This window comes from Rattus norvegicus, chromosome 8 (genome assembly GCF_036323735.1).
Source record: "Rattus norvegicus strain BN/NHsdMcwi chromosome 8, GRCr8, whole genome shotgun sequence".
In the NCBI taxonomy this organism is placed as follows: domain Eukaryota; kingdom Metazoa; phylum Chordata; class Mammalia; order Rodentia; family Muridae; genus Rattus; species Rattus norvegicus.
The window spans coordinates 93681648-93706574 of record NC_086026.1 but is presented as its reverse complement, the minus strand read 5'-3'; the positions used below and the strand labels follow the sequence as shown (position 1 = coordinate 93706574).

The window sequence follows — 24927 nt, the reverse complement described above, 5'->3', positions numbered from 1 at the left end:
GTGTTGTTTTTTTTTCCCCCCCCCGCAGCTGGGGACCGAACCCAGGGCCTTGCGCTTGCTAGGCAAGCGCTCTACCACTGAGCCAAATCCCCAACCCGGGTTTTTTTGTTTTTTTGTTTTGTTTTGTTTTTTTAAACAAGACATGGTGTTATTATATACCACAGGCTGGCTTTGAACACACAAACCTCATGCCTCAACCTCAGAAGCGCTGAGATTAAAGGCATCTATCACAAGCCTTGCCAGCTGGCTTCTTATTCCTGTTTTCTCAGCTGATATTTGCCCGGCCCTATCTAACCCATAATCAAGTAGGAGAAAGATCCATGAATTGCACCTGCATAACTCAGGTGCAATGATGACCTCAGTTATTTCAAACTTTTGGGAGCTCGGGTCATTTTCTCGTCACCTAAAAGGAGCTGAGCTGAATGGTTTAGGATCCAACCTTGTAAGATTCTGCTTTTATAGTCTGTCCTCCTTCGTTACAGTTAGATGAAGGTAATTAATAACCATCCTTTCTTCTCCTCAGTTAGGTCAAGTAGGATACAAGATAGACAAGACAGAGCCACGTGGGGTTTTGTTCCATTTCTATTGATGCCAAGTTTGAGAAGTATGACCACAGAAGCATGGAAACCTTGTCCTCCCCCACCCAGAGCTGAATGTCCTCACCCAGTCAAAGCTGGCCTGCATGATCTGTCTCTCCCTCACAGCATGGCGAAGCAGCAGAGTAACAAAGAGCGCAAGACTGAGCCAGCAACCTTGTCCCTTTAGCCAAAGTGCTGGTTTCAAGCCCGGACTGCAGAACAAAGGACTACTCTCTGATCATAAAATTCTCCATTCCTCTCAGGAACTGGCCTCGTTAAAAGGTTCTTCCCATTAGTTTAGGAAAAAAAAATAACGTAAAAGTATCTATACTATCCCTTAAGGTATAAATCACCATCTTGTCTGTTCTGTGCAGCATTTCCAGACAGATATCCAAGTCCGTGCTCTCCTAGGGGCTGCTGCACTTAATCCGACCTGTGACTCGGGAAACTTGCTGCTGGGGCTCCTCCTTTACTTACCTGAATGGGGGTTGGGGGTTGGGAGGAGTCTCTTCTTTTGCCACTATGTGGGAAATCTTCATCCACAGTATGGCACGCTCACACGGTCCCGTCCTATGTCAATTATAGGTAGTCTGAACCCCTTAGCGTGTGCCTGCCGCTGAATGACTAATGAAGACCTCATCCTCCATCCCTTCCTATCCTGTCAGCCAAACCAGACAGTTAGCATTCTCCTTGTTACTTTATCTGTGTGCTATCTCCATTCTCAACAGGGCTTTCCCAGCTGCTGCTTCCTCTAGGAGAGCCATCATCTATGGCACATCTCTTTGAAGCCTTCTGGAATTTTCCAGAGAGAAGTTACGGCACATTCGCGTGAAAATGGGAAACCTATTTGCCATAGTTTCACCTGAGCTAGACTTGTGCACTACCCACTGGCTATGTCTCTTCTCATTCTCCTGGGAGGGTTTTCTGTTGTTGTTGTTTGTTTGTTTGTTTGTTTGTTTTCTTTGTTATTTTAAACAAATTCCAGACCATGGTAAATGTATAAAAGGGATGCACTTTTTCTCCAGGCCAAACCTCCTTCTGGTTCTTCCCTGCTCTGTTGCAGCAACCTGGCAGCTATGTGCCTACACGTCTGTTTTGCAACCTCAGTGAGATGAAAGACACAGAGGACTGCTTGATTGAGCAAATGGCATTTGTTACCACAGCCCAGCCTCGCCTGGGTTGACTTATCTGCAGAAAGAAGGCTGAGGGTCACATGGCCAATTGCTATTTCCTCAACTGTACACAGAGGTGCTGGAGGACCAGTATCTACCACATATATCACATATATCATATATATGTAATATGTATGTATAAAATAGTTATGATATATAAAATGGGTAAGGCATATGATAGTTTAATTTACTGCTACATATTTTATCTTAAAGATGATATTGTATGTCTTGTGCATTATGTTATTTTTAGTAAATATCAATGTACTTTTCCTGCCTGTTTTTGAATATTTTTTAAAAAGATTTATTTATTTTATTTATATGAGTACACTGGTTAGACACACCAGAAGAGGGCATCAGATCCCAGATAGTTGTGAGCCACCATGTGGTTGCTGGGAATTGAACTCGAGCCCTCTAGAAAAGCAGTCAGTGCTCTTAACCAGTGAACCATCTCTCCAGCCCTGGATTTTTTTTTTTAAGCTAAAAAATCCTCAGGTTTGGATTTAATGTTTTTTCCAGTGGTTCTTAACCTCTGGGTTGAGACCCCTTTGGGGGTCCCATATCAGATATTTGCATTGTGATTCATAACAGTACCAATATTACAGTTACGAAGTAGCAACAGAATGATCTTGCAATTGGGGGGTCACTATAATCTGAGGAACTATATTAGAGGGTTGCAGCATGAGGAAGGCTGAGAACCGCTGACTTACACTATGCAGCTAAGGACTGGTGCAGTCAAGATGCAGGCCCACAGCATACTGCTGGCTGCCCTCCTGCTCCCCACTCTTTGTTGAATTTCAGGTCATTTTTTTTTTATCATTTTCTTTTCTTTCTTTTTTTTTTTTTTCTTTTTTTCAGAGCTGGGGACCGAACCCAGGGTCTTGTGCTTGCTAGGCAAGTGCTCTACCAATGAGCTAAATCCCCAACCCCTATCATTTTCTAATAACTTAAAGGGCTTAAAAAACTGGGGTTCTGAGAGCCACGGTAACTAACCTACTTGAGGTTATATGGTCTAGCTAGGATTTCCAAATCTGATCTCTAGAATCACAGATGGTCCAAAGTCTGAAGCTTCTTGACTGTCAATATGATTTCTGCCAGTAAAAATTCCACACACCAAAACTTCATTTCATGCGTAAAAGTATTTTTAAAAATGTCCTATGGAATATTTTCAGACTTCGTGTCTAGGACATGAAAGAAATATAAGTTAACTTTGTGTTTCGAATGCTAGGGTTCAGTGTTCTGCTTTACCTTGAGCACATCAAATACACATGCATGTTTAAAAATCAGAATGCCAAATTAGTCTGACCCCAAGTCTTTGATGAACTACCTGCAGCTTGTCATGTGACAGGGTTTTGTTTGGGCCCAAGCACAGTTCTGATGTCATAGGCTCAAATCCCTTGCCCTTTCCTAACACTCTTTTTCCACAAAAACAAGAACATAAAACCAAAACATATATAACACAATAACACACCTAGCCCGAGGCTACCAGCAAGCCCGGTCACTAAGTAGGTGTATTCTGTCCTTGCACTACAGAGCTAAGTATATAAGTACTAGAGTTGAGACAGCAAACTGATTCATAGAGGGGAGGAAACGTACACCTGGCCTTTATAAAGTCTTAGCTCAACAGGAATCTGAATTTCAAACCTTGTCCTCAGGCATGGTAGCACAAGCTTGTAATTCCAGCATTCAAGAGACTGAGGAAGGAAGGTAGGAAAGAAGAAAGGAGGAAGGATGGAAGGAAGGGAGGGAGGGAGGGAGGGAGGGAGGGAGGGAAGGAAGGAAGGAAGGAAGGAAGGAAGGAAGGAAGGAAGGAAGGAAGGAAGGAAGATCACAGGCTGGAGCTTTGGCTACAATACAGGTTACTTGATGAGTTCAAAGCCAGCCTGGACTGCAAGTAAGACTCTGGAAAGACACCAACCAACTAAGAGCCCTTGCTGCTCTTCCAGAAGACCTGGGTTCAATTCCCAACATCAATGTCTGGTAGTTCACAACTGCCACTAATCTCAGCCCCAAGAGATCCAGTGCCCTTTCCTGACCTCATTAGTCACCCACATGTCTATGGTATTCATTCACACTGGCAACGCACACAAATAAAATCTTTGAAAGCCATTGAAGTTTGTGTGGGATTAGAAATTGCTGGCATTATTTGCTCGATGTGAGTATTAGTTAACTCGTTATATTGCTATAGCCAAATACCTAAGAGAAGTAACCTAAGAAGGGAAGGTTTTGATTGGCTCGCAGATGAGGGCAGAGTACATCCCAGCAGCAGGACTCAGAGGCAGGGAATCTTCAGTCAGGAAGCAGGGCATGATGACGGCTGCTGCTCAGCCGTCCATCCCCTTCCTTTTAGAGAATGGTCCCACCTATATTTGAGGTAGGTTTTCTCACCTTAATTAGCCTAAGCTAGAAAATGCCCTACAAAGCCCAAAGATTTGTTTCCCTGGTGATTCTAAATCCAGTGAAATTTATAATCAAGTCTAACCATCTCAAGTCTACCCCTCATCAGCTTGACAATGAACACCTTTAAATCTTACCATTCTCAGAGGATGTAGGCAGAATGAGGGAAGATTCTTTGCCAACATTATTAGTTCCAAAGATGGGAGGAGAAAGACCACCCACCCAAGTTATCGTGGGCAGATTAATTAAAGCAAGTAATTAAAGCAAGTTTTTTTTTTAATTCATATACATGTACACAGGCTTCCTCTCACTAAGGTGGAGTTTCAGAGTTCAGCACTGGATGTGAGGAAGACAAGGTTTTTATAGCTCAGAGATTTGGGGGGAGGGGGTGTCCAAATGGGGAATTTGGCAGGCAAAATAGGCAGGGTTGGAGGTGCAGAACATAAGTATAACAAGTTAGTCATAATGATCTCCCGACACAAAGCCATAGCAACCCTTTGGAAACAAAGGTAGGGTTGCAGGATGGTTATTAACTTTTTGAAACAAAGACACAGTTCCCATTTCAGAAACAAGCAGAACAAAATAATTTGTAGCTGAGGTTGCAGGTGGGACATAGCCGATCCTTGAGAAACAGAAGTTTAATCACAAACAAAAATGAAGCTAGTTTTTCCTTACTCTAAGATGGGGTTTAAGCCGGTGATGGAAGCAGCCATGTTCTTCAGAATGCCCCACAAATGCCCTCTAATCTACTTCCTGGTAGGGTCGTTGTTTTTGTTTTTTTTTTTTTTTTTTTTTTTTTTTGAAACCCCATGAGACCCCTTCAGAGTCCTGTTTCTCTCAGGATTCTTGTCTTTTGAACTCCAACTAGAATGGCCCATTAACCTCTGCCTCAGGATGAACCTTCCAAATCCCCCCACACTTCTCCTGTAAGCCACTTCCAAAGGCATAAGGAACACACGGTCAGTGTCCAGTAGCACCAGAGCAGTGGCCCTGCTCAGTCCCAGTTTTCTGTATTAGTGATTTGTTTCGTTGCTGGGACAAAAGCAAGTTAAAGAAAGGTTATTTGTATCCCCTGTTTACAGAGTACACCAGGGTGGTGGGAGGACGAGACAGCTGAGCACACTGTGTGGAGACCAGAGAGAGAGAGAGAGAGAGAGAGAGAGAGAGAGAGAGAGAGAGAGAGATGATTACTGCCTGCTCAGCGCACTTTCTCCTTGTAATTCAGTCTCCAAGTCTAGCCTATGGAAGGATGCGGTCCACACTTAGGATGGGTCTTTCCACTTCAATTAACCGAACCTAGAAAACCATTCACAGCCATTGCCAGAGATTTGTTTCCAAGGTGATTTTAAATCCTTTTAAGCTGGCAAAGACAATAGACTACCACAATATGAACAAATTGACAGATGATTTTGTTTCCAGAATTTATGCCAATTTATTCTCGAGAGTAACAGCAAGGGAAGAGAAAAGAGGAAATACAGTATTGTCCTCTTCTGTCCACAGGTAAAGTGTTTGAAGGAACAGGAAAGGGAAGAGGAATGTGTGAGGTTGGAAGCCTGGCTCTCAGCTCAGCTTCTGCCTTAGTAACCTTGAATTAGGCACAGCTTGATGTGCCTCTGAATTGCGTCTTTGTACTGTAGAACCTGATGCCGGGTAACAATCTGCGCATTTCCCCACAGCGAAATCGAATGCGGTAGCAGCATCAGTAACAGTGTGGACCTGAAGTCCCAAGCACTTTACAGGTTAGGTCAGGAGGATCCCCAGTTCAAAGCCAACTTGGGAAACTTGGTCTAACTCTGTCTCACAGTCAAAGAGTAACAAGGGGCCTGTTGACGTAGGTCTGAGGTAGAGAACGATCCTGGCATGTGTAAGACGCTAGATTTGATGTACAATATTGTATTGATAAAAGTGTAAAATAATGAATAATGATCATTGTGGACACTATTAGCATTCATTACTGCAGTGTTGCCTATAAAAGCGGCTGAGCAGAAACCTTTTCTGACAAAGGGTTGTGTTAGTGGGGCCAGTTGCATATGGCTATTGTTTCCTTCTGAACTCAGCTTCCTATTCTCTAGTCTATTAAAATATCTAAATCAATTGCCGAGCTGAAGATCATTCTGTAATCTGGGGTGTTGACAAAACTTACCTCACACTAAGAGGACAGTTCCTACTGAGGTGACCTCTCCAACCGTTCACTGGCAGTATTCTTTGTTAATGCAGCTCCATATGTGTGCAGTGCTAAGCTTTTGAAGACATGGTTTGCTTTTTCTCTCTACCTCTCAAATCATATTTTATTTAGAAGTCATTAGAGATGCACACAGAGTTACATCTCTAATCCTAGGAAGACTTTTCATATAGTAGCTGGGTGTATTGTATATTGTCATGATATAATAACAAAACCAGACAATTAAAATTGATAAGTTTATATTATTTAGTCTACACCTTATTAATTGTTCCACGATTGCCCCTTTCGTTACCTGGGTTCCAGTTCCAAGGCGGGATTGATCCTACTTCTTTGCTGTGCTGCAGAGCTGATCTAAATTCCAGATCAGATATGACAAACTTGTTTTTTCAAGGCCTAGGTAGTAAATATTTACATTCCATTGGTCATGAGTAGTAGTTCTAAGGGAACCACTCAACTCAGCCAAAAGCAGCCACAGGTACGTAAACAGCCACATGTGGCTATGTTCCAGTAAAATTCTCCATGAACACCCCCTTGTCCTTTTTGTGTGTTTGGTTGTCATGGTCAGCTGTTGTCCAATAATATCAATGGAAGATCCCAGAAATGAATAACTCACTAGTTTAAAATGGCGGCCCGCTGTAGGGTTGTAGGTAGCATGAGGTCATCTCGCAGTGCCTCACACCATGTGAATCATCCCAGTCCAGAGCATCAACTCTGTGCGATATCTCCCTTTAGTTATCTGGGAGCCGGCCTGGTTACCACACCGTCTGGTACAGTACTACAGCACTCTCTTGTTCAACTAACTTGAATTTTACTTAACGACGGTCCAGAAGAGCAAGTGTAGTATGATGCTACCAACTTGGGAAAGGCCAAAGAAGCCACAGAGCACGACACTTCGTGTTAAATGGTATCTTCTGTCACCACAGGAAGAAGGGTAAGCATGCTGGAATAATCTATTATTGGGGGGGGGAAGGCCTCATGTGACTTATTACATTATGCCTTTATAATTATTCACTTTGGTAATAGCTATTATTAGTCTCTTACTGTGCATGCTTTATAACTTTGATAAAGGTGTGTATGGATAAAGTTGGGAACTAGGCATGCTTCCAGGCGTCCACTAGGGATCTTGAACACATCACCTACAGAGGTATAAAGACTTAGGGAATACAAAGAAATATAAATATAAGGGCTAGGAAAACAAGCTGCCAGTTGAATTTGATTGGTGGGTCTCAGCTTGCCTAGTCTACACCATCAGTTCCTCACATGTGGACCCAGACCCCAAGATGTGTATCAGATAGGGACATGTGTCGTGTGCAGTTTTAAGCCTCAGTCCAGAAACTGAAGGCATGAAAAAAAATCTGTGTTTAATGAAAAGCTGTTCAATGTATCTGATGCACAGATCTAAAAACTTCTGAGTTGCCCTGATTTCCAAGACCTTGTAATATATCCCTCGGTCATGGTTTGATGCATGTCAGTGATTAAATTCAAATTACATATATGTGGTAAGGCTAGCCTAGGAAATAAGTTGTGCTGGCTTCATAGTCCTTATGGGGAGGCACACTGTTTCTATCTGTTCCCTACTGAGGAGGCCTTGGGATCTTGTGTGCCAAGTTTCTCCACTGGAGTTACTCTTTGTAACCCCTGAGCATCATGTAGGAAGTTACATCAAGACTGAAAACACTTTCATCTGCACAAGACTGGGCTGGTCAAGATTCCATCCTGAATGGGAGAAGCATCCATGGGGCTCTACTGTGGCAGTTCATGGTTGCTGGGAAAGGCTTCGTTTTCTTTGGTGGTGTGGCCATGTCTGGTAACTGGCATCCCACCCACGCTCATGCAAAGCAAACCTGATTATTCTCAGTAGTTTGCATGTGTAAAATGACATGAAATATAGGAGGGGGACTTTCTGGGAAGAAACAGAGTTTCAGCAGAAGAGGAAAGGGGGACGAAGAGAGCATAATTGGGTGGGAAATGACTAAGCTTCACTATATACATGTATGACATTGTCAGAGGATAAATTTAAAGTACATTCATGGCTCAATTGAACGTCCACTGACAAGTCTTGATTCTGAAGTGATGATTAGCACTTGCAAAAAATGACCTTAATGACTCTTCTATTTCAATTATTTTCTCTAATATGTGTAGTTAAAATTGCACTGTGTGAACATCCCTAATGCCTCAAATGCTTACTCATTGGATGACTTATGTATGATTACAAACCTATGCCTTCTCATTATCACGAATTTTGTCCTTTTAGCCTTTCCAGATTAAGCAAAGGGAGTCCCTCAAACAGGGCCCTTTGTCTTTTTGACACATTTTCATCTCATTGCCTGCTTTGTGCTTTCCACTTTTCTCATGATTCCTGGGTTGGGGTGAGAGTGGGGAGGTCTAGACATATGTATACTATTTTAGCTGCACAGAACTTTTAAATATGTGGGGCGTGTGTGTGTGTGTGTGTGTGTGTGTGTGTGTGTGTGTGTGTGCAGGTGACTGGGGAGGACAGAAGAGTACATTGTATCCCCCTGACACTGTAGTTACCGGCAATTACGAGCCACCGGACATGGATACTTGGAACTGAACCTGGATATTCTGCAAGAGCAGCAAGTGCTCTTTACCACTGAGCCATCTCTCCAACCCAATGCACAGAAATTTTTAAAAGACAGAGAAACATCATTAAGGAAGGATGGAAATAAATCTACACAGAGAAAGTAGGGTTTCTGCCCAGAGGAAGCCAGTATTTTACATTCATCTTTTAAGATTTATTTTATTCTTTTTTATTGGATATTTTATTTATTTACATTTCAAATGTTATCCCTTTTCCCAGTATCCTCTTTCAAACCCCATCCTATTCCCCTTCTCCTGCTTCTATGAGGGAGTACTCCCTCCCACCCACACAGGCCCTAGCATTCCCCTATGCTGGGGCATCAAGCCTTCACAGGACCAAGAGCCTTCCCTCCCATTGATGCCAGACAATGCCATCCTCTGCTACATATATGGCTGGAGCCCTGGGTCCTTCCATGTGTATTCTTTGGTTGGTGGTTTAGTCCCTGGGAGCTCTGGGAGAGTCTGGTTGGTTGATATTGTTGTTCTTCCTATGGAGTTGCAAACCCCCTCGGCTACATCAGTCCTTTCTCTAACTCCTCCATTGGTATCCCCATGCTCAGCCTGAAGGTTGACTGCAAGCATCCGCATCTCTATTGGTCAGGCTCTGCCTGAGCTTCTCAGAAGGGCTATATCACGCTCCTGTCAGCAAGCATTTCTTGAGTCTGGGTTTGGTGGCTGCATATGGGATGGATCCCAGGTGGGGCAGTCTCTGGATGGCCTTTCCTTCAGTCTCTGCTCCACCCTGTCTCTTTATTTCCTTCATACAGGAGCAATTCTGGGTTAAAATTTTGTGGGTGGTGGCAGGTGACCGTGAGTGCAGGTGCCTGCATAGGGCAAAAGTGCCACATCTCCTAATGTAAGAACTATAAATGGTTGCGAGCCCCCAGCATGGGTGTTCAGACTCACTCAAGCCCAGGTCCTCTGCAAGAATGGTACACATTTTAACCACTAAGCCCATATTTTGAATCCCTAATATTCCTGCAAGTGACTATAAGAATTTCCTTTGAGTAGGAGATGATATCATCAACAATGCCAACATTAGATAATTCATCCCCATGTAACAAAGAAATGAGACTCTCAAACTAGAGTTCCTAATCTTCTTTCATAGAAGAAATTTCACACAAACTATGTGTCCTTTCCATGGACCTAGTTTCTATCTAGCTTTGGAATGAGTATTCTGTCCAAAACAAATAACACTATCACCCAAGCAGCTCATTAAAACATGGATTCAGGAAAAAGGTATTGTGTTCTGCCCATGTATGAGACACAGTTTTGACATTTCTGAGGATGGGATTACAATGAAGCCTCTGGTGTGTGACACAGGCTCGGGGTTACACAAGGTGTGGGCCAGCTGCTGCGGATTGCTACAGCAAGCTTAGGCCGGTCCCAACACCCACTTCTGTATGGCTTATGCCATGGGTTAAAGTTCAGAAAGTGTGACAGATGAAAGGTGGCACTTGTAGGCCAGGAGCCCAGAGCCCGATCATTTGTCCCTCACTCACACAGTTGGAACTGACAGCAACAGCCCATTAATTTGATTTGTGTTGACTTACTGTATTTATCGACCAAACACTTACCAAGTGGCACAAGACACTTGAGGGATCCTTCCTGAGGATTAAGAAAGGATGGTTTCCACTTTTTTAAGTGCCAAAAAAGTCAAATAAACACCAAAAAGTCAAACACACACAGACAGACACAATAGAAGTGACACATGGGGGCCAGTGAGATGGCTCAGCAGATAAAGGCATCCAACCGGCCCTCCCACGTACATGGAGAGAAAGGAATCTCACGAATTGTCCTCTGGCCCCCACACATATGCTACCACACACAAAAGTAACAAATGCTTTAACCAGGGCAGTGATAGTAAGGGTAGAGCGATATCTACAACCAAAGAGTAAATTACACACATACATCAACCCACGTGACAAACATCGGTCATGAAATACTTTTTGTGGGTCAGAAGGGAATGGCGTGCCCAAAGGTTATGGGTTAGAGTCTCACGGGAAGCTCAGACAAGCGCGTTAGCTGGGGACACTGTTACCTCAACGTCTGATGTGACTGGGACTGTCAATTCGCTCCTTAAATTGCACCCACACAGATGTCGATGAAAAGGTCTATCCCCCACTGACTGTTCCTTGTCACAGGGATATCTCCGTGGTCCCCTCTGATGGCCTCACAACTTCACAGCTAGCTTTTCAAAGGAGTAACCCTGACAGAGAAGACAAAAGCTGCAGAAAATCTTTTAGAACTAACCACAGCTAGACATACTAACACACACACACACACACACACACACACACACACACACACACACACACAGAGGGATGCTGAGGAGGAAGGAGAATCATGAGCTGCAGGCCAGCCTGGTTCAAAAGGGAGGCCCTGTCTCAAAAGCCAAGCAGACAAAACTAGAAGTAGAAGGTGAATGATCATCCCTGCCATGTCTTGTTTGTTACTCTGATCATCCTTATTCAGTATGAGAAAAGAACCCACAAGACTTAAAGTCAACAGCCAGAGATAACCATAGGCCACCTTAGATGCTGGTCACCATGAGGATGCAGGGCACAAAGAAACTCTCTGATAGAACATGACAAGCACGTGGCTTCCCTAATTATATGACTTTGTCAAAATAACAGGTAAGGCTTGCGCATTTCAATTAATGTCTATACATTCTTCATAAACTGTGAGTAGTTGTGACAGCTGGGGAAGGCGTGAGAATAATTATGATCATGTACTTCATAATGGCGTCTCGGTCAGTGATACCCGCCTGCATACATGAGATACGTCACTGTCATCAATGCTTCCTAAAATCTGTCTTTGTCATCAAGCGGTGCATCTTCAAATCCCTCAATGGGCAAATATTAAGGAAAGTAGTTGCAAATTAAGCAATCTGGCCCTTGAGGTGGGCACTGGAAAACTATTATTTCATTAACAACCCTATAACCAAAATAGATAATGGGACTCTTATGAAAAAATGAATTCCACCTCTAATCAATTATATTTAATGTTAACTTCTTGACAATATGTACCAACCCTTTCTTTTCTTCCATGTTTAATAGTAAAATGACGATTCGGGCTGGGGCTGTAGCTCTATAGACCTATCTGGGCTATCCCCTGAGACGTGACGTGTTGTTTTGGTTTATTGGCTGGGAGTGGAAGTGTGGGTTCATAGCCTACCATGCTACCCTTCCCTGCCTAGCCTTTTAGTTTCTTCAATTTCATTTTAGTCTTCAGTGCTGCTGATTGCAGAAGCCTACGTGAGACTGTCCCAGACATTTCCCTTCTTCACCTTCCCCTCATGAAAGGGACTACTCTGTAGACTTCAGTCGTTTGCCAAATCAAACCTCATCCCTCCTATGTCCCCAACCCACAGCCATGAGGCACCGTCACAATCCTGGACTTCAGGGATCTACTTGTGTATGTCTGCACTGGTCATTTCTCATGAATGAGCCGGAGAGTTTGAGATGAAAGGACAACACATCACCCTCAGAGCTTTTTGTAATTCCTGTGTTACAGGAAGAACACATTTCTCACTTGGCATGGCATCCCTAGTTCCCAGTCTGCTTCTGTGTCTCCTTTTCTCCTCAGCCCCTGCTGGCCTACTGTTTACTTTTGGGGTGTAGGTACACACCTCACCATTTATCCCACTCCTGGATTCCGTAAAGGCTTGCATGGCTGAGGGAGACAGGCACACTTGTGTAAGAGAAACAATGAACTTTGAAATCCAGCGTGGATGGACTGGTGCAGTTCAGTGGCAAAGACTCTCTGAGTGTGGGCAAGCCCTGGCTCAAATAGCAGTCCATACCAAACCAAACAGTACTGTAGCTCTAGGTTTCCTATAATTCAAACTTACTTCATCTCAAGATGTCTCAACTTCGAAATCCAGTTAAAGCTCAATTTGGACACTTACTAACCTTACTCAGATGCAGTCGAAGAATATAAATGTTTCTAATTCCTAACATCATGTCTTTTAGCATTATCAACATCCTCAATCTGTATTTTATTGTCAGGTAAGCCATGATGCTTAAATCAATTTGTACCAATTTAAGAAGTAACTTCAAGAACTAGAGGGAGTCTTCTCAAGGCTGAGGGATCATCATGGAAGGGGGAGTTAGGGCTTCTATTCCAGTGAAGAGATATCATGACCATGGCAGTTCTTATAAAGGACAACATTTAACTGGGGTTGGCTCACAGTTTCAGAGACTTAGTCCATTATGGTCACGGCAGGAAGCATGATGGCACACAGGCAGACACAGTACTGGAGAAGGAGCTGAGAGTTCTACATCACAAAAGCTAGGGCTGGAGAGATGGCTCAGTGGTTAAGAGCACTGACTACTCTTCCAAAGTTCCTGAGTTTGATTTCCAGCAACCACATGGTGGCTCACAGACATCCGTAATGGGATCTGATGCCCTCTTCTGGTGAGTCTGAAAAGTGACAGTGTACTCACATACGTTAAATAAATAAATTTTTAAAAAAGTCTACAAAAGCTAATTACTGGATCTTTCTGGAGAAATATGCTGTTAGTATTGTGGGTTTTTAAAATTCTTGTGAAGTTTATGCATTTATCACACACCTATTCTACCGATGACTAAATGTAGCCTGTAGCAACATGGAGGAAAAAAAAATATCCAGGACCATCAGGAACAAAAAACCGAGAACCCAAGTGTGGAAGCCTTAAGAGCAAATCAAGTCTTTCCTGGGTGTTTTAAATCTGAACTTGAACTTTCTAGAACTTAAAGCAAAAAGAGACATAGCTTAGTCAGTTGTCTATTCTCACGTAGAGGACACAGGAGTCAGCCAGCCCTTCCACTGGCACTTTCTGGACCAGGGCTGCTCACTTCTGTGGCCCTGGGACCCTGAACTGCCTTGAGTTGCAGACTTCTCATCTTGAAACACGTAAAATGATGACTTAGCCCCTTCCAGGAGAAGCAAAGGCCACTGTAGACAAGAAGAGTTCTGAATACTATAACGGTACAGATTTAAAGTTATTCCCCCAAAGAATGCTTTAAAAAAAAGTCTTTGAAGTATTTGATGTCTTTCTGAATGACGGCCACTCCTTGAGTCTCAGCGGTCAGCCCTCCAGCATGAACGAGCACGGCCACATTCACAACTATTTCCCAGGAAGCCTGTCACTCAATAGAGAGTGTGTACTGACCCACATCAAATAGTCCTGTTTAGGAAACATTGAGAGCCCGTGTTTCTATGGAAATAACACTTCACTCATACCAGGCCAGTCACAAATACTTGAACAAGCCCCTGCTTCTGCTACCTATGTATCTGCTTGTCAGGACCTCAAGGACAGAGAGCCATGACCATTGCATTTATGGGGTATCATCGTTGCTGATACTTGCAAACACATTAGCGTTCTGTCCCTTTGTTCTTTCCCCCTTCCTTTAGCACATTTACTTTCCCCTAAAACGCATATTCACTTTAATACTTGAGTTGAGTCATTTTATCATTAGCTTACCTCCTTGTAAACCTTAGACTTCCCCAGTGTGTTTATTTCATGTCCTTACTGACTCATGTGCTTCAAAGGATCCTTGTTGGGTGGTCAGTCTGTACAGGTCAGCACACTGATGGTAGCCCCGAAGAACCCCATAGCTTCTTCCCCATCTTTCTCATGCAAACTCCTAAGTTGTCTTAAAGTCCATACCCAGAAATGCATTGCTTTAAATATCCTTGAATGTGTTTCTTCATAAACACATAAAATCCATTAGTCAAGCTAGACCATTGTAATTACTATTATGAAGATGCAATTGAAATGAGAAATGGATCGACACTGTATTTAAATAGTTAATTGTGGTCTCTATAATCTAAGACTGGAAAGAAGGAGGAAAAAGGAAGGAAGATATGGAAAAGAAGCTGAGCACAGTGGCCTAAGCCTGCAATCCTAGCTACTGGGAACGCTGATGCAGGAGGATCAACCTGAGTTCAGAAAGTCAAAATCATCCTAGGTAACAAAGACAGGAGGGCGGGGAGGGGAGAGAAGAGAAGAGAAGAGACAAAGACAGATAAGAGGGACTTAAAATTGAAACAAACAACCTTAATTAGGAAGGAAACCTGCTGGCACACTGCTGTAAATCCCGAGAGGATTGCCACAGGTTTGAGTGCAGCCTGGAGTACATAGCAAAAGCCTGTCAAAAACAACAAAAAAAAGAAAGATAATAGAAGAAAGAATGATGTATGTATAAGATGGGCAGGAGTGTAGGCTGAACTGTAGAAATACTCAGTTTCCTTTTTATTTCTCTTCTATCTAAGGCTAGTAGTGGAAAGAAAGGCAGATAAAAGATTGGCAAGATCTATGACTGACATATGGCATTAATTTCTTAAATACTGCCCGGACATCATGTCCTTGGCTCATCTATACAATGCACTCATATACCATGATTTAATATTGCAATGGCCACCCCTTCCCCTGTAACCAGCACCATGAGCCAGCTGCCAAACCTCCTCCGCTTCTACTTGGGGGACTCATGACCTACTTGTGCATTCTTCCGTTTCCTCACCTGGCCACAACTGCTCTCGGGGCATCGTGTCTATACCATGGCTTCTGACCTTAGAAACACAGTCTTCTCATCCACAGACACCTGCCATGTAAAAATACATAGGGAATGAGTGCAATCAAAATATCAACAAATCCTACTTAGCCGAGATTGCAAAAGAAGCCTGAGTGTCCCTTTGTACAGATTTCAATAGCATTGGGTTTGAGCAAGTTAAGAGTCCTGTGAGGCACTGGTCCTTGATTTAAGGTTAATATGGAGTCAAACTCAAAACTAGAGACCAACCCTTCCCATCATTTTACTCTGGCTATCTGAATGCATGCAAGCCTATGTGTAGACTGAGAAGCAAACCTCTTGTCTTCGCATCTTCGTTGCCTCTCCTCCATTCCACCCCTCCTCTCCCATAGAGCATGGTATTTGAAATGTGATCTAGAGAGAGGAAACTAAGGTCAGTTGAATATGACATGATGGTGTCAGGATTAGAACAGAGGTGGTCCTTACCATTCCTTGTTCCTTGCTTTGGTTAATAGCTGTCATTCACAGTGTCCATGCTGTATCTCTCTCAATGGGCAATGTGGTTTTCTCATCAAGTTGTCTTTCACCTAATTCCACTTGGCCCAGTCTTGGAAGCCTCAGATATACCTCCTTCTTTGTCACCCGATCCAAGTTCTGATGTAGGTAGAAGGAACAATGTTGGAGAATTGAACAATCTTAATCAGCAGAATCACATGTTCTGGGGTAATGAGCTCATTTGTGCGTATTAAAATAAACAAGGGAGCAGTGAGACTTAGATAGACATCTTAGAATATTCCCAGTTATATGTAGATTGTAGACCTACATACCTGGTCAGGCATTATATACAATGGTAACCTGCTTATACCTCCTTTAACCCTCAAACCAGAGCTATAAGCTACTACCAACCATATAATTCACAAACACACACACAAAGCCAGTTGGCAGGAAGCTTGTCATTTGTGACAGTTCTTTCAAGTAAAACTTGAGATGGGAGTCAAGCTCTTCCTCCCTTTAAAACATACACCTGCCACAAAAATCACAGACTGCTGTTCTCATTGTGACTCCTGAACCATTGAAGATGCATTCAGGTGCCTACAGTTTTCAGTGAACTCAGAACAAGGAACACTAGAACGTCACATTGAAGGTTCCTACATTTAAAGGAGGGGAGGTGAGGGAGGAGATAGGGAATGACAGGAAGGAGAAAGAGAAGGCAAAAGACAAGGAGGCTCAGAAGAAGGAAGAGAAAAGGAATAGGAAGAGGGAAATGAATGGTGGAGAAGAAGGAGGGCGCAGAAAAAGGCTAAACTGAGTCATAAAGGTGGTAGGTCACCCCAGTCTCAGGCTTTGACAGAGAGGTCGAACTTGAAGCTATGAGACCTACAGAGGCAATGACTTTCCCATGGAAAACAAGAATTCCATGTAATCAAGAGCTCTTCCAACAGCACATGGCAGATAACGTCCTAGTTTTGCTCTTAGAGGTATTTTCTCATATACCAAGGACCCCCAGGGCAAATGGCTTCCAGCCTGGCCAACCTCCTGCTAGAGAACATCCTCCATCTTCCTATTCCCAGGTTACTTCATGGGTGAAGGAAATGCTGCTCTACTTGACTATGTCAAGTCCAAATGCAAGCACATGCAGCACACTGCGGGGCACCTCTTCCCAGCTCTTACCTTTAAGAGCAAGGATGTTTTTTCTTGTGTCCCTAAGGACTCTGTTCATGTTTCACTTGCCAGAATTAAGATGAGTACCTATGAGCTGCCTGTGGCTGCCACTCTAGCCTCTGATACATAATGGTAGCCTATCCCCAAAACAACAAAAGATGTATGTCTTCAACTAAAAACCTGGCAGGAAATGAGACCACCACATTGGGATCCTGGCAACGAGGACAAACCTGCTACTACTTCCTTAGTGCAGGGGAGAGTTAGAGCCACTGCAGAACCAGAGCTCTACCCGTGGGCAGAAGAGAGAGTGCTGCTGGGAAGGCAACCAGGGCTTCCTGTAGAACACTTAGAGACACCCAGCGGACATTCTCTGACAAGCGACTGGGCCAGCAGAGCCATCCAAAACACTAGTAGCAATGAGAACAGATCAGTAGGTAAGTCAACTACAATGTGAATTTCTAGAGTTCTCTGTAGAAAATTTAGAAGGAAGAAAGGAAGAGGGCGGGGCATGCTAGTACAAGCCCATAAAACACAACTCAGGAGATTGAAGCAGGGGAATTGCAAGTTTGAGGTCAGTCTGAGCTACATAGTGACTTTGAGGCTAATCTGGGAGACACAGAGAGACCGTATGCTGAACAAAAGGAGGGAGGAAAAATAAATAAATGGGGGAAGGGGTAAAAGATCTTATCTCTCAGCTAGCAGATAGATGTCATGCTCTTTTATTTCTTTTTTCCAGGATTTATTTATTTTTTTATCTATAAGTACACTGTAGCTTTCTTCAGACACACCAGAAGAGGGCATCAGATCCCATTACAGATGGTTGTGAGCCACCAGGTGCTTGCTGGGATTTGAACTCAGGACCTCTGGGAGAGCAGTCAGTGCTCTTAGCCACTAAGTCATCTCTCCAGCCCATGTTTCTTTCATGTCAATTTCAGGAAAACAGAGGTAATTTCAAGATAATTTGTTTTAGTAAAGTTTCTACTTTGTCTCCATCATTAATTCATTTTTTGATGCTCCATAGTTTTCTGATTTTTTTGTTTGCTTTATTTTTCTTCCTCTTTTTTATTCTCAAAATTGGTCTAGCCAGGCATGGTGGTAAACGTCTTTAGTTCCAGCAGTCTGGAGGAAGAGGCAGCAGATCTTTGAGTTTGGGCCCAGTCTGGTCTACATAGTGAATTGCAAGCCAGCTGGGTCTATATAGTAAAAACTTGTATCAATAAGTAGTAGTAGTAGTATTAGTATTAGTATTAGTAGTAGTAGTAGTAGTAGTAGTAGTAGTAGTAGTAAAATCAAATATATTGTCAGCATTTTTGTGCCCTTTCTTTATTTTTTTTTTTCAGAGCTGGGGACTGAACCCAGGGCCTTGCGCTTGCTAGGCAAGCGCTCTACCACTGAGCTAAATCCCCAACCCTTGTGTCCTTTCTTTTAACCACTTCTTTCGTGGTTAACTGGTTATTTGCTGAGTATTGGACAAAGAGAAGAACACAGGAAACAGGGAAGGGAAGGTGTAAGGTGAGGCTCTGTGTTAGAGGTGCCAGGTTTGATCCCTGATCTCACATTCACATCAGAAGAGAAGGAAAAATCAAGGTAGAGACGGATGACAATGGACCAGCAGGTGTAGGCCACCAGGTAGGAGCACTACTACTACTACTGCTACTACTGCTACTACTGCTACTACTGCTACTACTGCTACTACTACTACTACTACTACTACTACTACTACTACTGCTACTACTACTACTACTACTACTAATGCTACTACTGCTACTACTACTACTACTACTACTACTACTACTGCTACTACTGCTGCTGCTACTACTACTACTACTACTACTACTAATTGTGCACCCAGGCACACATGCATGGGAAGGAGCCTCTCCGGGCTCACAGGGAAGGGTCTTCAAAGTCAGAAAATCTCCAGACCAATTTGCAGAGGAAGAAATCTATAGCAACAACCAATATGTGTGGGGTAGACTTTCAATGCCTTACACTGAATTAAATACCTTTCCTTTATAATTTTGTTCATTCTCTATAGTGACCTCATGAGTTAGGTACCAGGACTAGAGCAGGGTCCATAACTGAGGAGCTAAGCAGGTAAGTGAGTGTTTGAAGGGAGCGCAAGTAGCTAACGTACATCCGAGACCATAACTCAGGTGGCTGTCTCAGATGTTGCTCTTCTGCTATGGCCTCTGTCTTAAGAGGTGCCGGGCAGAGTTGGCGAGGCAGTTCAGCAGGTAAAAGTGCTTGCCTGATGACTTGAGTTGGATCACAAGAACCCACATGGTGGACGGAGAAAGCCAATTCCCACGCGTTATCCTCTGACTTCCATACCCGACAGACACAGTAATTAATAAATAAATAAATAATAAATTGTGTTATTATAATAAAGCCTCCATCCTCGTAGGACACTTGGCGAATGCCTGGCACTGTGTGCTTTTCAGACATCGCTGCAGTCCATCTTCGGAGCAGCCATATAAGATGTCATCGTCTCTACCCTGTAGGTGAGGAAGCCAGGGTCTAGAGGAAGGGACGCATTATTATATAAACTCCCTAAGTATTAGTATTAGATGTTAATCATTAACAAAACCGTGCAATGCACGTGTAACAGAGGCAGGGTTCCTAGTGATCTGAGTAACTCCAGAGTCAAAGCCTTCGCCATGCAGTGAGAACCGTCAAACCTTCAGGTTAGGGTCTGAGTGTGTAAGTCAAGCCGTGAAGAACACAGAGGTCTCCATGCTCAGTCCACTCAGCTATGGTGATAGTGACTTTTATGTCATTATTTCTATTCCTCTCGGTTATCGACACTTTTTCAGGACTGGGTCTCACTTCTGAAATTTTGGGGATTAAATTGGGTGTTTTTTTTTCTTTTCTTTGTACACTAATAAAGATCCATAAAACGTAAACAAAAATTAGATTTTTTAACAGACAGTGGTGATGAACGCCTTTAATCGCAGCACTTGGGAGGCAGAGGCTGGCAGATCTTTGAGTTCAAGGCCAGACTGGTTTACAGAATAAATTCCAGGATAGCCAGGGCTGCACAAATAAACCCTGTCTCAAAAATTAAAAAAACAAAAACAAAAACAAAAAAACAAGAAAACCACACAAAGCCTTTTTAAAGCGATGGTTTACTTATGTTTTTTAAAGTGAAGGATAGAATGGGAAAATCACAGTATCAACTCCAATAGAAAACAGAAATTACCCGAATTGTTTATTAAACTGTCTGGGCTAAACTTACCTAAAAAAGTGTATACCTGGGCCCAAATAACATGATTCTGCTCCCCACTCAGGACAGGGTCTCCCTCTGCAGCCCTAGCTGCCCTGAAACTCATTATGTGGACCACGGTGGCCTCAAACTCACAGAAATCAGCCCACCTCTGCCTCTGTCCCAGAGTGCTGGCATTGAAGGCATGTGCCACCACACACAGGTGCAGTTTTCAAAGACAGATTTCCACAACGTATTATTTGGGAAGAAAAAAATTCTCAGGCTTTATGAATGCCAAATTATCACTCAGTTCAAACAGAATAAAGAGGTTTAGCATTTTATCCCCGTTCCCTTTGAAATCTCCCTCGCCTCCTCTTTCTTACCCCTTGGATTGGCACTCACCAGCCAGGCACTGAGAGGCACCGCTCTTTGGAGAATCAATCACTGAAATCTCGTGCCTCCTTGAAAGGGTTTCTTCTCAGTCCCCACCTCTGCTTCTCCTCCTAGTGTCTGTTCCCTCTCACCTTCCTTGGTTGTTCCACCCCAAATTCCTCTGGGCCAGACGTTGGCCACCCCAGGTAACTCACCAGGTGCTCAAAAGGTGTGCCTCACAAATGTTCTTTCCTCCCGAACTTCCTGATTACTGGACTTGGGCTGCCTTCAGTCTCACAAGACTCCTGGCCAATGCTCTCTCCTTCCTGTTTGCTTAGGAAACAATGGGAAAGTTGCCATTTCAAAAATAAAATAAAATAAAGTTTGAGCACTTATGGTATTTGCCAAGCAGGCCGGATGAAGGGAACACTGGGTGCCTATTGACAATGTCAGTGCCAAGAGCTGTGGTGGGGGCTTTGGGAGGCTATGTTTCCCACAAGGGTATGGGATTGTCTTAACAGGTCAATTTTGGAAACCCGTGCTGCAGAATAGAAGAAAATAATTACACATTGCCACGCAAAGCGATTTATTGTCACAAAACCCTGAGAAGCTTATCCTGAACTAGATACAAGGACAGGAAAGACCATGGATATTAGACACAGTGAGCCGATATTGTGCCATGCATTAGACCATGTGAACACGCAGGCCCAGAATAGCTTCAGAGGGAGGGAAAAGCTCTGGGCTGGGCTCAGGACTGAAGCATAGCTGCTATTGACGCACAGGATATGAGTAAGAATGGAAACCTCTGGGTCGGGGTGACATGGAGTGACTGACAGGAGCCGAAGAGAAAAGAGGTCTGACTGGAGCCTACATGACGCAGAGGATGTGGAATTCCATCTGGGGCTGGGATTAAATGGGAGCTTAATGCTGTAGAGAAGGAGGAGGAACCCTCGAGGATGTGCGAGGCAAATTGTGAAGCAATGCCCGTAGCAGGTGAATCTCTATCTGCCCAGTGTTGGCCCTCAGTGGCCCAGAGGTTCTTACTCAGAGGGTTTGTAAAAAGAAAAAACTCGAATTGTTGGGCCCCACCTTCTGAATCCGAGAGTCAGAAGGCAGGGGTAAAGCCAGAGAGTCTGCATTCCCTAGCAAGTTTCCAGTGATCCTAAGGCTGGGCCACACTGGGAGAAGTAGCATCGTGCTTGGTGGTCTGGAGACAGCTATGAACTGGTGTCAGGAGAAGGGTTATCATCCAAACCACTAGTGGGTGGTTGGAATGGGTGTGGGAAAAGTGTGAAAATGGAGGAATGGGTAAGAATTCGAATCTGCGGGTCCAAGTAAGCAAGACTCAAAGGGTAAATTCCAGGAAGAGCTGTCTTTATTGCCGTGAAATCACCGGTCAAATGGAATCCTCCCTGCTTGCTCTGTCGCTCCTGGTCATGTAAAATTTAGCAGCAATGGCCAGCTAGGGAGGGCTTAATGAAAGCAGAGGTTGGCGGGCCTAGAAGCATGCTCTAGGCACCGTGGGACAGATTGGGCAATCGGTGATTGGCAGTGTCCTCCAAGCTAACCTGGCCCACTTACATGCTTGTCCCGGGCTGAGCTCTATAGCATTGTTTTCATATCATCCGTCTGCATCGACTCTACACCCAAACCAGAAATTCCTGTTCAGAACCAGAATGACAGCTGTTGCCACTGCGACCCCACCCCCACTCGGGGGCTGGGAACTGTGAACCTTGACTCACTAAGCCAGTGGCTCCCAAACTTTTGGGATGGGCAGTGTCATCAGCTTCTCTCGGATTTACCACCAGGGGATGCCATCCCAGCCCTATTGTGAAGTTGGGTAAGCCCAAGACAGAGGAGGAGGACTCCAGTCACATAACCCTTGGGGGTACTCCACTGGAGAGAGGAGGAAATAGTGGGCACCCCCTTCCCTTGTTGGCAACAGAGTAGAGAAGGACACCTCTGCATACCTCCCCTTGCAGCCTCTCAGAACTACAGGCACACAGCTAGGCAGTTGTCTCTGTCTTGTCACCAAGCCTATGAATGAGTCTGCTTTAAGATCAGAGAGTCAGTTCTAGGACCACTGGACTATAGCCTCAAGAAGTGTACAAAGTTGTGCCCTCCCAAATCACAAGGAGAGGACAAAAACATAAAAAAGCATAGAAATACTTCACTTAGGACCATGTATCACACAACGTTTGTATGAAAAAAAAAAAAAAAAACCAAAATCCCCAAGTCCTGCGTGGCACCCATTCTGTCAGTGAAGGACATTTCCAGAAACAGTCTGTGAATATCTTACATTTCTAAGATTCCAGTACTAGAAATTAGAAGAGTTTAAAAGAGAGGCACGCACAACGATCCCCTCTCCGTTCAGCAAGTTAGAGACCATCCAGAAATAGAGCCACCCACGAAAATGCCCCCTTGGTCCAGCATGTTAGAGATCATCCAGAAAGAGAGTCACCCACAAAGTTGCCCCCTTAGTCTACCGTGTTAGAGATCATCCAGAAAGAGAGGCACCCACAGAGATGCCCCCTTAGTCTAGCATGTTGGAGGCCATCTAGAGAAAGTAGTACCCACAAAGATGCCTACTTAGTTGAGAATATTTGTAAAAGTAACTTTTTTTTTCTTTTTTCTTTTCGGAGCTGGGGATCAAACCCAGGGCCTTGCGCTTGCTAGGCAAGTGCTCTACCGCTGAGCTAAATCCCCAACCCTTTAAATCCCTGTTTCTTTTTTTTTTTCTTTTTTTTTTGTAAAAGTAACTTTTAATCTCCATATTAATTGTCATCTCTGAGGCTCACTGCCTCCGTCTGTTACCCTAGGCCTAGTCTTGGGGGCTCGTAGCCTCCGGACAATCTAATCTAGGCCTAGAGTGTTTTCAGCCTCTGCGACTTACTACTGAACAAGCTTGCCCTTTCTTGTGCTTTCTGAATTCTGATTGCCTGATTCAACTCAGCTGTTCTGTCTCAAACCCGTCTCCAAGCTGACTGACTCTATCTAGGTTCTCTCAGTTTCTCCTGAATTGCTCTGCTTGGCCTCATACTAACCTTGGAAATGTCTTCTAATCTTCTGACTCCTTGTTCTCCAGCTTGTTCTGTCTTCAACCTGTCTCTGTAAAACAATCCTGGTGAATCTTCTCTTTCTCTCTGTTACTGCTCCTTTAAGTAGCCTCTTTTACCTCTCTCTCCTTATAAGAGTTGGGCACACCCTATTCTGTCAAATCTTTCTCTGATCCATCATTTTGTCAGCCACTCAATTAGACATCACTTTCAAATATGGCGCTTCCTTAAACAAACTAACTCTATTTCCACTGTTTGGGATTAAAGGTGGGTACTAAGGGTGAGTCTATAGAGTCACATCACACTTAGAAATAGTTTTTCCCCCCAGTAATCACAATCTTGGTCTTCACAGTGTGATCAAATATCCTGCAACACATGTTAGAGACCACCTAGAAAGAAGGATACCCATGATGCTCTCATCGTCTGGTGTGTTAGGGGCATATGGGTCTGCCGAGGGAAGGGCACTCTGTTACTGAAGCGAATATTCCTCCGTTAAAAAGTTATAATCCTTCCAAAAGAAAGAACTTCCATTAAACCAGTATTAATCAAATGCCGACTATGTACCAAACATTACAGTAGGCCGTGGGGCATAGAGCAGTGAACAACGTTGATTAAAAAGCATTCATTCTGGGAGCTGGTCCTGCGTTAACTGGCAAGCAGTAAGCAAACTGTTAGAGTTTGTAGAGAATGTTGGAAAAATAAATCTCATAAAAATAGCAGAGCAAGGAAGGAGAGTATGACGTCACAATAAGGAGAACCATAGCATTAACTGATATTCAAGGATGGTCTCCACAGGAAGTAACAGAAGGGCACAAGTCCAGCAACTACTGGGCAAAAACACTCTCACAAGAGCAACAGCTGCAGACAGCAAGAAGACCTAGCCTGCTGGAACTTTGGTGGCACCGAGGGAGAAGCAATGAGACAGTCGAATGAATCCCTTCAGATGCCCTTCAGAGCAGAGGGCCAAGAGTAGAAGCCGGAGGTGGGAGGGAGGAGTGGCTTCAGCAATCCTGCTGGCAAAGGCGGGGGTGGGGGAGCTTTCCTAGTGATGGATATGCCCTGCGAGTAGACATGCTGGAAAATTCTCAGATCAACTAAACTAGATGCCATAACAGTGGCTCATGCCTGTGACCCTAGCACTTCGAAAGCTGAGGCACAAGGACTGCTGAAAGTACAAGGCCAGCCTGGGCTA

The 24927-nt window shown here is 43.9% G+C and overlaps 1 long non-coding RNA gene across 1 annotated transcript; it reads right to left on the bottom strand.

Annotated features, from left to right (window-relative positions):
- Window positions 1–12021: 12021 nt before the first annotated feature.
- LOC108351756 (uncharacterized) lies at window positions 12022–24626 on the bottom strand. Its single transcript, XR_005488349.2, has 6 exons — window positions 24300–24626; window positions 23724–23787; window positions 20895–21012; window positions 15930–16097; window positions 15780–15857; window positions 12022–15515 (listed from the first exon to the last, which is right to left on the bottom strand). It is a non-coding gene; the product is annotated as an uncharacterized LOC108351756 (long non-coding RNA).
- Between the last annotated feature and the right edge of the window lie 301 nt (window positions 24627–24927).